Source organism: Lasioglossum baleicum, chromosome 8, assembly GCF_051020765.1.
Source record: "Lasioglossum baleicum chromosome 8, iyLasBale1, whole genome shotgun sequence".
In the NCBI taxonomy this organism is placed as follows: domain Eukaryota; kingdom Metazoa; phylum Arthropoda; class Insecta; order Hymenoptera; family Halictidae; genus Lasioglossum; species Lasioglossum baleicum.
Genome location: NC_134936.1, coordinates 18,160,718 through 18,173,572, shown reverse-complemented (window position 1 = coordinate 18,173,572; position 12,855 = coordinate 18,160,718). Strand labels below are relative to the sequence as shown.

The 12,855-nt window shown below is 47.5% G+C and overlaps 2 protein-coding genes across 9 annotated transcripts in view; one reads left to right on the top strand and one right to left on the bottom strand.

The window, feature by feature from the left end:
• The window catches only part of LOC143211590 (uncharacterized), a 150,377-nt gene that overhangs the window by 84,513 nt on the left and 53,009 nt on the right, over window positions 1–12,855 (top strand). The gene's annotated exons all lie outside the window — the stretch shown is intronic.
• Window positions 1–12,855, bottom strand: part of LOC143211583 (uncharacterized) — a 134,087-nt gene that overhangs the window by 82,582 nt on the left and 38,650 nt on the right. For 3 of the 5 annotated variants that reach the window (XR_013009483.1, XM_076429404.1, XM_076429405.1), the window contains one exon: window positions 7–143. The exons of the other annotated variants lie outside the window; for them this stretch is intronic. The gene's annotated coding sequence lies outside the window, so the exon portion shown is untranslated. The remainder of the gene's footprint in view (window positions 1–6; window positions 144–12,855) is intronic. 5 annotated transcript variants of the gene reach the window in all.

Below are 12,855 nucleotides of genomic sequence, written 5' to 3'. Positions count from 1 at the left end.
ACTCACCTTGACCCAGAATTCGTTTTTAAGTTTTCCCGGTTATTCGATCACAGCCACTCTCCGCTCCACTCGTGGACTTCTCCTCGCCCGCGTCCCCTGTTTCCAGAGCAAGCCGTGTTGTCCCGCGGGTGCTCAGCGACTTCCTGCAAGAGAGAGAGAACAGAACAACTCCTCTATCAATCGACCGAGTGGCGCAAACGAGAATCCGCGTTTTAAGGTTAAGTGAGGACCGAAACGGTAAGAAGCGAAGACCGAAACGCTGCCTTATCCTCGATCGACTTTACCTTCGCCCCGCCCCCACCCCCACCCTCTCGCCTTTCTCGCGAAACGGCACACGTTCCGAACAATGCTCGTTCGCCTTTTCTTTCTCCATTCAACAGTCAACTAATTAACCCCTTATTAGGAACCGGCCCCGGGCCTCTAACATTCCCTCTTGTTCTCGTGCTCTCTTCCTGAATTTATCGCGAGCTGCCTTCGCAATACCAAAGGCGAGCGCACCGTGCATACTACCCTTTATTCAAATACGAAAAACAATTAGGAAATTTCCGGTAATTCAAGGCTAAAACTGTTTTTTTTTATTTCTTTGGATTCCTCCATTGAATTTTTCTTAGGAGAAATAAATTTTCGGTCGAACAATTTGTTTTACGGTTTGCGGATCTAATGGACGAAGAACTCTGCGTGGGAGGAAGGGTCCAGGCGACGCGAAGATTGTGTACGGAAAGGATCGAGGATTGTTTCAGCAGGACGTCGCGACAAGGGATGTCCCTCCCTCGAATATTTCCCAGGGAATTTCACATTTTGACAGTAATTGAAACGTATTTCCCGTTCGGGCGCGAAAATACGCGAGCGAGTTCCTATTTTTTCGTTCCCCCCTCGCTACCGGATGGCCCGCGATAATGCCACGGTATCTCAACGGTAACGGATGCGAACTTTTCACCGGCGCGGCGCGGCGCGGCGCGCGAACTTTCCTACGAATTTTCCCCACCACGGCGAATTTATGCGAGACGCGAAACTTTCCCGGCGTCTCTTCAAAAAAATTGCGACGATTTGATTAAAACCGAGACGCGGAGATCGCCGCGCGCCGGACATATGAAGAAGAACAACAATCTTGCGACAACGAAGGGAAAATTGTTTATTCTATCCGTGGCTTTATTAACGGCTAGCGGATCCATAAATTTAACGGATGCACTATATACCGGCGCTGCCCCCGGGAAGCCGCATTACTACGATCTAAGCCGCATTAAGGCTGGCGGAATGCGTTTCAAGTCAGCCAAAACTTGGGAAGTTAACGTTGTACATCTTAACGTAATCCGGCACATTTCTCTCCGTAATCCTTTATCTGGGGAACGTTCCGAGCAGGCACGGCTAACCCGGAGAGGACTAGGTTACAAGTGTAATTGAATCTATTAGATTGAATTTATTCCGGGATATCCGAGCTGGAATTTTCATACGATTAAAGGCCAACCGGGCTCTCGTCGATTCTTCGTATAATTAGGACGTTTAATCTTAAACTTATTTCCCTGGAATATTCGATCTACTCTAAATCCATTCTATTTGCGAGCAACTGTTCTTTCGCCGCTGAGAAACTCTTGGCAAAAGAGCATCTGCAAGCTACAACATTCATTTACAACAACTAATTTATTCATAATCGACGAGACACCGAAATGCTAAATTTGTAATTAATCTATCTGATTCCCCGACCCTCGGCAATGTAAACTCTTCAAATGCGAAGAACGGATTGCAGAGAACGCTCGGTGCATACACCTGGGTGCATCCAGACTGACGAGTCGAGTGCAAGCGTACCCGGCGCACTTTCCAAATCGATGCCCTCGAACGCGACGCGTTATTTAACATTCGCACTGCTTCTCAAAAGGTTGACGCTACTTTGCATGCAATACCAAAAATTGACAATTCCACATATGTGAAACATATTCGACCGTAATAACTAGACTGCGGATCTTTAGGCAAAATAAAAACAGCCTGCATATCGATTGCAAGAGAAATAGAAACCAAATTACTCATTTCTCCATTACCAGTTGAAATTCTGGATGACAGCTACGATGCAATGATTATGCTCGCAATTTTCAATTTCATCTACTCAATTTTTCTATAAATGCATAAAGATTCGAGGTCACCTTCCATCCCCTCGATACGGACAATGGCCAATAAAAAAACATGAATCTGGTGTTATTGGTAGAGCTTCATCCGGCATCAGGGGGGTACAGTTTCATCAAGATCTAGAGCCGTTACCTCAGGATACATACATCATACCCTCGCAGGAACGCGATGTCAGCGCACACGTGGCATCGTTTTATCCCCGGAGCGCGAGTATGGTTTCCGGCGCGGCGAAGAGAACGGAGAAAGAAGCGAAATATATGTAGCAAACGGGCTGTAAGGACCGACGGGAGAGGACAATCGAAGAATGAATTATTCTGTTTGCGTCAGAGTGGCGATACAGCGTGGCGGAAAGACACTCGAGACCCTCGAGGAGCCTCACGCTCCGAGCCCCCCTAATCAGTTCTCGTAATCTCGAGCTCCCGACGAAAGCTCTTTGCAGTTCCTCGACGTCTCTATTCCGGTCCCTTTATCCTTGCTCCTTGTTCTTTCGAGTCCTCTCGACATCGGGTCCGCCCGCGCCGCGCCGCGAAACGTGAAACGGATCAAAGCAGACTGCGGGGATGAATCAGCAAAGAGGGGAGGGTCACCAGATAAATTTTCCCGGCAAGTCATAATAAAGCAGCTCGTTCCGCGCCAGCACTTTTCTCCGTTTATCTCTTCCCCCCCTCTCTCTCTCTCTCTCGCTCTTTCTCCCTAGGTTCCTCCACCCCCGCGTATTTCCATTCGCCGTGGTAGCGCGCTCTTCCTTTCGTATCTCGTCAGTCCTCGACCTCGTCGCCGCCACTTCTTCTTCGTTTCGAGACCTCCATCTCGACCCTTTTACAGGCAAACTCGCTTCAAATTGCCCCTGGAAATCTCATTTCCACCCTGTTCCATCCCTCTCCCTTTCATTCTCTTTCGTTCTCCGTCCCTTCCGATGCCACGTTGCCGAAAAAAAAGAGAAAACGAAGAAAGAGAGGAATTGCACCGTTGCGAACGTGGAGAGTGAGTCATCAACCTGAATGATTCTCACTGTTTTAGCAACGGCGCGCGGCGCGGCGTGTTTCCAACGGGAACGGTTTACCACCACAAATTGAACGAGTGATTTCATTGTTTCTTTCGACGTAACCGGGTATTTTCAAGCGGCACAATTGTTGAAGTGTTTTTCTTTGGTATGGACACTTAGTTCTTTATAGCCTCTGCTAATTCAAAAATATTGATGGAGAGAGAATTCGGGATGGACGTCACCGGTGGAAATATGTTACGGAATGGAAAGAATGCTACGCCCCGCCTGCCTCTTTCTCTTGCGTTTTCTCTCGGTCTCTCGCAGGCAAGTTCTCGTTCTCTGCCACTTTCTTCGAGATCATCTTCCGATAAGCGTGAACGCTCCGCGAAAATCCACTTTGTCGAGGTTGACGTGTTCGAGAGAAAGCGATCGCGGCGCTTCCCTATCCCTTTAACGGGGAATGAATAACGCTGTCGGCGTGGAAGTTAATGGAAAAGTGTGGACACGATTTTATTTGAAGCCCTCGTGTTTCCCTTTCGTTCTTGTTCAGGAGGTTAGCTGATTCCTATACAATTAGCAGTATTCCGTTAGCAGCCTGTGGATTTTATGCATTTACGAAAATTGAACACCACTGTCCTATTGTTTTCTATGAACCTGAATTATTAACGCTAAACCTACCGAGCCTTAAGAGTAACTGGTACATGTTCCCTTATAAAAATGACAAGATTGAGTTTATTTAGACTACTAAAGATATCTATATAACCATTCCTTATGAAGTCATTTGTAGCATTTCAATAATTGTAAAATAAAACATCTGAAACCGGTCATTTTTTGACCGGTGCTGGTAGGTTTAGTGTTAAAGATGAAACTAAATTTCTGTCTACTACGATCACCTGTAGTAGTGACCTTATTATCCGTCCTTTCCACTCTGGAAAAGCGGTGAGAGAGGGAGAGAGAGGGAGAGAGAAGTTCGAGGACACTTCTTTCCGCTCGGCGCCGCTCCGAACGCGACGAGTAACTCGCGAGAGAATTCAACTACGATGCACTTCCCCGCGGGAAGTTTGTTTATGCCAGCCCCATTCACGTCTCGTATTCTCTCCATCGTGCCAATAACCGCCGCTGGGGATGTCGAGAAATTTTCCCTCGGAATCGCGCGCGAATGTTATTTCTCTCTCTCTCTCTCTCTCTCTCTCTCGCTCTCTCGCTCTCTCGCTCTCTGTCTCTCTTTCTGAGAATTTCCCTCTATACAGGACGGAAAATAAATTGCGGTCGTAGTAGAGAGCGAACCGTTTCGAGACAAAGTTTTCTCATGGTGCTGTGGTCCGAGGAAACGGAGACCTAACTTCTCGGTTTCAATCCCCAAGTTCTCCCAGATATTCCAATCAATTTCCGCGAACGCGAAATTGCTAAACGGCGAACTTTCGGTCGAGTGAAAGTTCCGCGCACGCGTGACCAACGCCACCGCTGTGCTGCGGGCCAACACCGACCGCTCCGTTTGGACCCAGTCGGAAGTTTAACAGTCAAATTAAACTCGTTCCGGATTAATAGTAATTTCCGGGATTTATCGATCCTGTTGACGGGCTACGTAAACCGCTTTCCTGTTTCGACAATATCGGCCGGCGCGGTCGCCCCTTTATAATTGCGTTCGATGAATTTATGGGAAGGCGCCGAGGATCAGGGAACTTAATTGCACGATTTCACGGTAATTGGTCCGGTTCGATTCTATTAGAACCGCGGAGATCAAAGGCGGCACTCTATTAACGGGAATCTCGCGTCTAATTATTTCGTACAGCTTTGATCCGAAAAAAATGAAAAGCCGAGGGTTGAAACTACCCGAGAGAGGTATACTGAGCGGAAGTGTATGCACCGCGAGTTAGATTTTAATGTACAGCATTAAATAGAAAATTATTAAGGATTAAGGAGGCCGGTTTCGTCGGCGCGGAGGTACAATAATTGTGAATAATTACAGTCCAGGTAGATTGTTCTCATTTCCCCATGGGATAATATGTCACGCGAGACACACGGTCTGCTTCTATCTCACGGCGTTGCATACTACATCGACGCGATGTAAATGATACATTAATACCCTACGCTGTCCGAGTACGCTCCACATTACAATATGGCACAATCGGGATTCGGTTCCTCGTGAAAATTAAATCTGGCCCGCGCGCGTAATTATGTTTGACCCTGCTAATACGTATCCATCGTTGAATCGAACTCCGCCCGACCCTGAACTGTCTCTTAATTAATAAACCCGCCAGCGTGGTTCGCGGCGAATAATTAATTACTGTAAATTGTAACGATGGGTGGGTTCTACGATATTAATTAATCACGGATTTTTTACAGACAACAAGATTATATTTCCCGTCGCAATTAGGAGAGTGATGAAACGATTGTTCGCGAGGGAAAATTACATGACGAACGTGCCCGAGTCGTTTCCTCGAGTTTGGTCAGATTGCGTTGGAGTTCCCTCGAAATATTTAGACAGGCTGTTCGGACTGACAAGTATACCGGGCGACAGGGGTAGCAAATTGGGCGGACAAAGGCCGCAATAAATTCGCTGAAACTGTTAATGCAATTACGAGTTTCTGGTCCCTGGGCACGGAACGGCGTTTAAGCCCTTATAAAACTTAGCACGGTTTCATGCTCGGCGGGTCACGAACGGCGCGGCCCGTAACAAAAGCTGCTGGTTGCAGTATCGTGTCAGGAACTGTTGGTCGACGGGCTTATCGATGGTTTTACGGCTCGGTCCCTTTCCCCGTGGCCATTCGATTCAATATCGTCAAAGGTTTACTACTCGGCGGGCAGGCGGCGCGGCGCCGCTTTTATTGTGCCCGCCGCGCCGCGCCGCGCCGCGCCGAGCCCGCTTCTTTTCGTTGGCTCAACTTTGCTCTCTCAGTTCACTCTCGGCTCGCTCTCGGCTCGCTCTCGACTCGGCTTTTCGGACGGATCGCCAACCGAAAACTGCACGAAAACGCCCCGAAACGCTTCCGTCCGACTTATCGATCATTTTCTTCACGATCTCGCCGCATTCTCCGCCGGCAGAACAAAGACGGATCCGAAAGGGAATTGCGCAGGACGCGAGAGATAACGTTTAGGATCGCTCATTGAACTGGAAGCGAAATTCGATTTGCCTCTTTAATATTAGGTTGTTGCATATGAAGTATCCGATTCTGGAATGCAAATGTTGCAATGCGTTTTGATAAAGAAACACTATTACAGTTGAGAGATTCATCGCACGTCACTTTGAGGTACAAAGCTTACGATCCTCTATTTTCAATTTTAATTTACATATGTAGATAAATTTCCTTTTAAATAGATTTAATTTTGAACATCAACCAGTGCGACCGTCGCGTGCTCTTTTCGTATGTGCGATTTAAAACAGTAGAAAGGTAGAATAAATGATGTTAACAGTGTTGCTGATGTTCGATCGCGACTGTTTCCAACTCTGAATATTGATATTGCCCGTGGCCCGTACTGTAGGTGCTTTGAATTAATGCAGCAAGACGCAGATAGTTTTCTCCGGTCGGTCCGCATGGGAAATTCATACCTGTCGTGTACTACCGGCGTAATTAGTTGATCCAGCAGGAGCAAACAGTCGCTCGTAGTCAGCGAAAGCAATCGACGTATCCACCTGACAAACGGGGGATGACTGATCGACGCGGTTACCGCTACCGTTTCTCTTCGTCACGGCCATTGTTCGCCAACTAATTAGATTCTCCTCGAGATTAATCTTGAAACTCGCGCACCTGCCGTGGGGATCCGTCGATTATTATTGTCGACTGTATTAATCGTTGCGAACTTCCCGAGGAACGCGGATGTAGCCGAGGAGAACCTGTTAAATCGCCGAGGAGTCGATACGCGTTCGACAGGAGGTTCGCACGCTCCTTTCTCCCTAGCATTAACAACCAAATCTAGTCGGCAAGTTTCCCAACTTTGCAGAATCCGAAGAAATATTCCAATAAAGAGAAACGCGTCGATTTTCCACATTTTACGCAAAGCGGTAGCATCGAACGATTTTCACTGTGAAAGCTGCGGTCGTTCGAAAAGCAGCGAACAAAGAAAACGGAAAGCTTTGGGGCCGTGTTTGCCCGCAACTTTCCTCTTCGCGATCGTGAAAAAAAGAGAGGCGAGCTAATCGATAAAGATTAATCGGCCGGAAGCCGGTGCACAAGCGTCGCCGGTAAAGACACAATCGACGCAGCTTTCACCGGCGGGGCGCGGCGCGGCGCGGCGCGACAAGGAAAAGTTGGCCGGCGGGACGTTTCGAACGATAAAAGCTTCCGGTTGAACAACGGTGGTAGGGGGCAACGCTTCGCCGTGTCTTTCAACACTTCCGCCACATATGTCCGACAACTTTGCACTCAGTTCCGTGCTTTATCCGCCGGCCCCGCCGCGCCGGTACTATCCCCCACCTCAGCCGTTCCATTTCACGCGTCTCTTAAACTTCGGCCGCGCCTTAACCGCTCTAACCAACGCCCACGCGTGTCCGGATCGATTCCAGCTGGTTCAGAGCTCCCGAAAAATTGCCCGTGACGGATTTCGTTGCGGTAGATTTGCTCTGTGTCCAGGTTCGCCAGAGAATACGTCCTTCGAAGCAGATGTTCGAACCGTGAAACATCCAGTGATCACTCTTGTCCGGATTTTCCCGAAAAATCTGGTTAATACCGACAGATAATAAATAAAATCGAATCAGCATAATTAAGTGACCGAACGCACCAAAGCGCGCGCCGCGCTGGGAATACGTGACGAGAACCAACTGGATTCGCGTTCCTCTTCGGTGGTCGGGTAGCAAACAGCAATCGGTGAGGGTTACAATAATATTTACTCGAAAAATCATCCGCGTTTCAACTTCGGGAACGGGAACAAATAAAATCGCTGGGTGTCCTAGCAGCACGGCGCGGCGCGGCGGAAGGAGTTGGATCGTTTAATAGAGGAGAGGCGGGTGTTCGTCCGTGGCTCGACGTCGTCTCGTTAATAATTCCGCGTTTCTCTGTCTCTCCGGATCCGCTGCAGGCGGTCGTGACACGCGAAAGCCTGCTCCCTCGGCGAGGGTCCAATTAATTACGGTGATTAATCATTTTATCTCGCGAGAACGGCCTCGCGCGCACTCTTTTCCCATGGATCAACGGCCGCGGTTCGCCGCGACCGAAATAAATGAACCGCTAATTGATTCCTAATGCGTGGCTCGGCCCTCTCCGGCTCGACTATTCGTGTTTGATTAGCCACAATCGAGCCCGTTGTTGCTCCTTTTTTCGCCACTCCCCGCACAGAGGCCGCTTGTTTCGAGCGTTCCCGGGTCGTGTTGTCGATTTCGCGAGCCACTCGCCCGATCAAACGAACGATTCACCGCCTCTGTCGATTCCCTGTTACCACCATCCCCACCGAGCAAACCGTTCGAATATTACTTGATTCGCGCCCCGCTACACGGAATCACTCCGGTCGGTCGCGGCCTCGAGTAAACCAATGCACTCGTTTCCGATTGCCTCCGGAAATTGGATCGATCATTGGGTAATTCGCTTACCATGAAAAAATTTAATTTTTTCGCCTGTCTGCATACGGCCGCGCTGATCCACGATCATTCTATCCGGCTTTGTCTTTTCAGGGATATTCAATCTAGGAATCAAATCTTCCTAGACTTAATGCTCCGATTAATAAAGTATATTTGCAGTTTCGATTGATATATTCTACAGGGTCATTCAGGTTTATTCGGGAAATCTCTGAAATGCATCCACCCACGAAAGAAACTCACCCTGTATAAATCGAAAATTGTTTCGAAATGTTACAATCTCGACCAGAGAATATGTTTTTGGCCCTTTGCGGGGCGAGTTTATGGATTCGCACGGGAAATTGCGGTAAGTCAAACATTGCGGGGACTCGGCAACGTGCTCGGAAGATGACGAAGACAGCGAGGCAGTGGAAAATGTGTCAATTCGGTTTGTTTGACTGGAGCGTCTGACACAGGAGGGTATTATTCTACTGGCAGCTTCTCGGACCCATATTGCCGAGCTACGCCACCCTAGGGGATTTGCAGTGCAAATGCAAAATCATCCCTCTGTCGAGTATCCTGAAACCAACCCGCCCGGGAGATCCACCCTAATGGTAATTACGGAATTATTACCAGCCATTTCAGTGATCACCCTCCCGCGGACTGAGAGGAGAGAGAGAGAGAGAGAGAGAGAGAGAGAGAGAGAGAAAGCTGAGATCGATTTCTCATTCACTTAGTTTTTCCTGGCTTTATTGCTGAAACTTTCATGCCTCCCGTTCTCTCCCGACGCGGCGCCGCGCCGCGCTGTCGTTCTTGATTCACCGCGGCTCGTCGCGAATAAATAACGCGAAATGCTACGGTAAATAATGCTTATGAAAAGCAAATAAAAAGATCCGAGCGTAGCAACATAGAAATAGAAGCGCCGGAGAAAGAAGACGGTAATTGGAGAAAAGAAAATATAAAATTGTGTTTGTATTATTCGCAGCGATGGTTCACGCTACTGGAAAATGATGGAACGCTGATCACGTACGGGGAACGAGGAAAATTCTATACGTTCGAGGTGAAACTTGAAAAAGCTATAAATATTCAGTGAAATTTCAGCGAGAAGCTGCAGTCTTCCGCTGACGGTATTGTTAACCTGAACGATGCCCCAGGTATCTTCGACTGAGATGACTCCAATTTAAGCGTCGAATAGCATGTCGAAGTTATTATTATTTAAAATCACGCTAGAAACTTTCCCCATCAAATTTTGTTGAAGCATGGTATCACACACGGTGTCTCTTCTGCTTGTTATCGAGGTATCATTTTACAGGATCCCCCTCGGTCGTTCCTCTCCGTTTTTAGCTCGTCCAGCCTTTTTTCCCCGCCGTTGTACCCGCGGTAAATTTCATAAAAATTGCCACCGCTTTACGACGGCCGGCTTGTAATTTGATCGGCCGTGAACTCGATCTCTCGTTTAACGTGGACGACCCCCGCGCGATTTACCGGGAATAAATTCTCCCGGTCTCGTCCTTTGCCGTTCAACAGTGGCCGGTGTTCCTTTCAACCCTTGCGCCCACGATGCTCCGCGCTCGCTCGCTCGCTCGCTCGCTTTTAAGGGAAATCGATCCAACTTAAACGCGATCTATGAATAAGCTCGACGGTACGCGCGTACCGATATATATACGCCGAGGAGATTGATGGAACGAATGTAATGTATTCCGAAGAGCTCGTTTCTTCTTTTTCCCGGCGATTGAATAGCAAGTAATATCCCATTTCGATCCCCGAGCGGAGCATTCTAATCCGTGAGACCGAAAGATCGGCTCCTCGAGTGTAACGCGTTCAGCGCCACGTCAATGCTCATAAAAGTCACACGAAATCAAGACACAGGCCTAACCGAGACCACTGTTTTTTATTTTACAAAAGCTGTTTTCACGGGGAGAAAGCAGGCGAGTCTCCCGAATTTTCGAAAGCTACCTCTCTCGGCCACTCGGGGAAGTCTAACTAGCCTGTTTAATTATTCTCGGGGAATTCTCGACGCAATCGGACCGACTACGGCAAGCATGACTTCTCTCGCGAGGTCGCTGTTCTCACGAGGCTTTTATCGCGAAAGGAGGGTAAGAGGCTGAAATAAATTTGCGTTATCACAACGAAAAGGGAAGGGCCAGCCTGAGGGAGGATGAAACGGCAACTACAAAAGGCTACTCGGCTACTTTCTCCCCTTTCATTTTCGTTTCTTCCCTCGTCGCCCAAGAACTAATTGTAATTTTCCCAATTTGTGCCGAGAGCTTGTTTGCTATCCGAATAAATTGGGGACGAGGGAAATTCGCAAACGAAACCAGCGACCTAGAAAAACAAATTCATTTTCTGTGCCCCCCCCCCGGTCCCTTGCAGCGGGAACCATTTCATCCAGTGAGTAACACGCCGGGTTACGTTCTTCGTTTCTGTTCGTGTCCTTTCCATTCCCGTGGACCCCCGCCATTTCCCCTCGAAAGCGTTTCATCCACTTTTAGAGGGTCCCGTCTGCAATTGCAAGTTTTACTGCGCCGTAAATATTTCTGCCGTCGATGGTAATCGATCAGTCCTCCTCCCGTCCTACCCGGGTCGTAACAGCGACGACCGACTTCCCTTTCCGATGATAAAACTGCAATCGCGCAAGGTCATCGTCATACGGGTCCGTAAAGGAAACGGGTACGTGCCTCGTGCATTTTCTCGTTCCCTTCGAACACGGGCTGCATGCCATCCCCCGCCATTGCTTGCCATTGCTTCAAAGTATTCGTGTGTACCAGATACATAGTGCTCTCACTCAAAAACCACGAATAAAAAACCTAGACACGGTAATTGCTTCCCGAATCTCGTTGCATGCGGGGTGTCTCATAATTCGTGGTACAAATTAGGCCAGGTCGATTCTATGGCTGGAAATAAGACGAAAATCAAGAATAACGAAATTGCGTGACACCGGCCGAAAGTTTGGAGTCACGGCGAACTTTCGGAAAAACAGGATGTCCATAAGAAAAGTCTTACACTGGTTGTATAAACTATACGAGAGCATTATGGATCCAAGAAAATGCTAAAATCTGTTGAAAAAACATTATTCAACTAGTTGATACTTTATATGATAACGATCGAGCATTTCAGAATTTATGAAAAATCAGGAAGTGATTCGAAACTTTTGACCGGTATTGTAGCTTTATATGCATTTGCATATTCTATATAAAAACATATAGACTCGATATTACTAAGTGCAACATTAATAGGAATGAATTATGTGCTTCATAACTGGTTTCGGTGGTACAATAGGTCGACCATTTTCGACACCGAAAACGCGTAATTCCGTATATTCTCGCATAAATTTTGAACATATAAAATATAATTACTGCTCTACACGCTCGGTTTAGCGTCGTATAAACCCAATATTGTCCAGTTCTGCATTTGCCAGTAGGAAATAGTATAAGTCGCAAATGCGTCAGTCCTCGTTCAAAGTTGGAATTGATCGCGCCTTTAATTTGTACGAGCATACAAGTGTTGTCCACGCGACAACGAGCATTCTGCGCACACCCGTCACCGCCCTTTTAATTTAACACGAGGGGACGCGTCGCGTTTTAATCACAATATAAACGTCAGGCATCCGTCGATCGGAATTATCTGAATAGTGAAAAATCCATCGAGCTCCGCTCCGAGTATTATATTGTACATTATATTGCATTAATGATAGCTTTAATAATATCTGGACGTGCCGTGGATCGCGGAAAATTGAATTCTATACGCGTCGAATTACCTGTGTTTTAAAGAATACCTGGAATTTGTGGCCAGTCGTATATTGAATAATTATATTCGTATCAGCATCCATTAAACCCGCTGCCATTCACCGAATTTTACACACGACCGAGTTCTGCGAATAAAATATCTGCATTCACCGGAATATCTCTACTCTTCTAGGCCGAAGTTAAAGCAACGGAGACTCGAAACACATATGGTCGTACGACAGACAGACAGAGAGAGAGAGAGAGAGAGAGAGAGAGAGAGAGAGAGAGAGAGAGTTCAAGCCTTGAAATAATCATGCCAGTTGGATTTCAATAAAACATTGCAAAGTGGAGCTCGACATCGAAGAGACTGACCAGTAATAAAGTCACTCCAGGTTTTTTTGCCTTCGTCGGTGATGCGGCCGGAGTTTGCTGCGTCGAATTCAATAAGACACGATCGACATGTGCTCGTTTCTTCGGTGTCAACAGCTGCACATTTTTATTTATTAGGTTGTTGCATACGAAATGTCCGATTTTTAGCA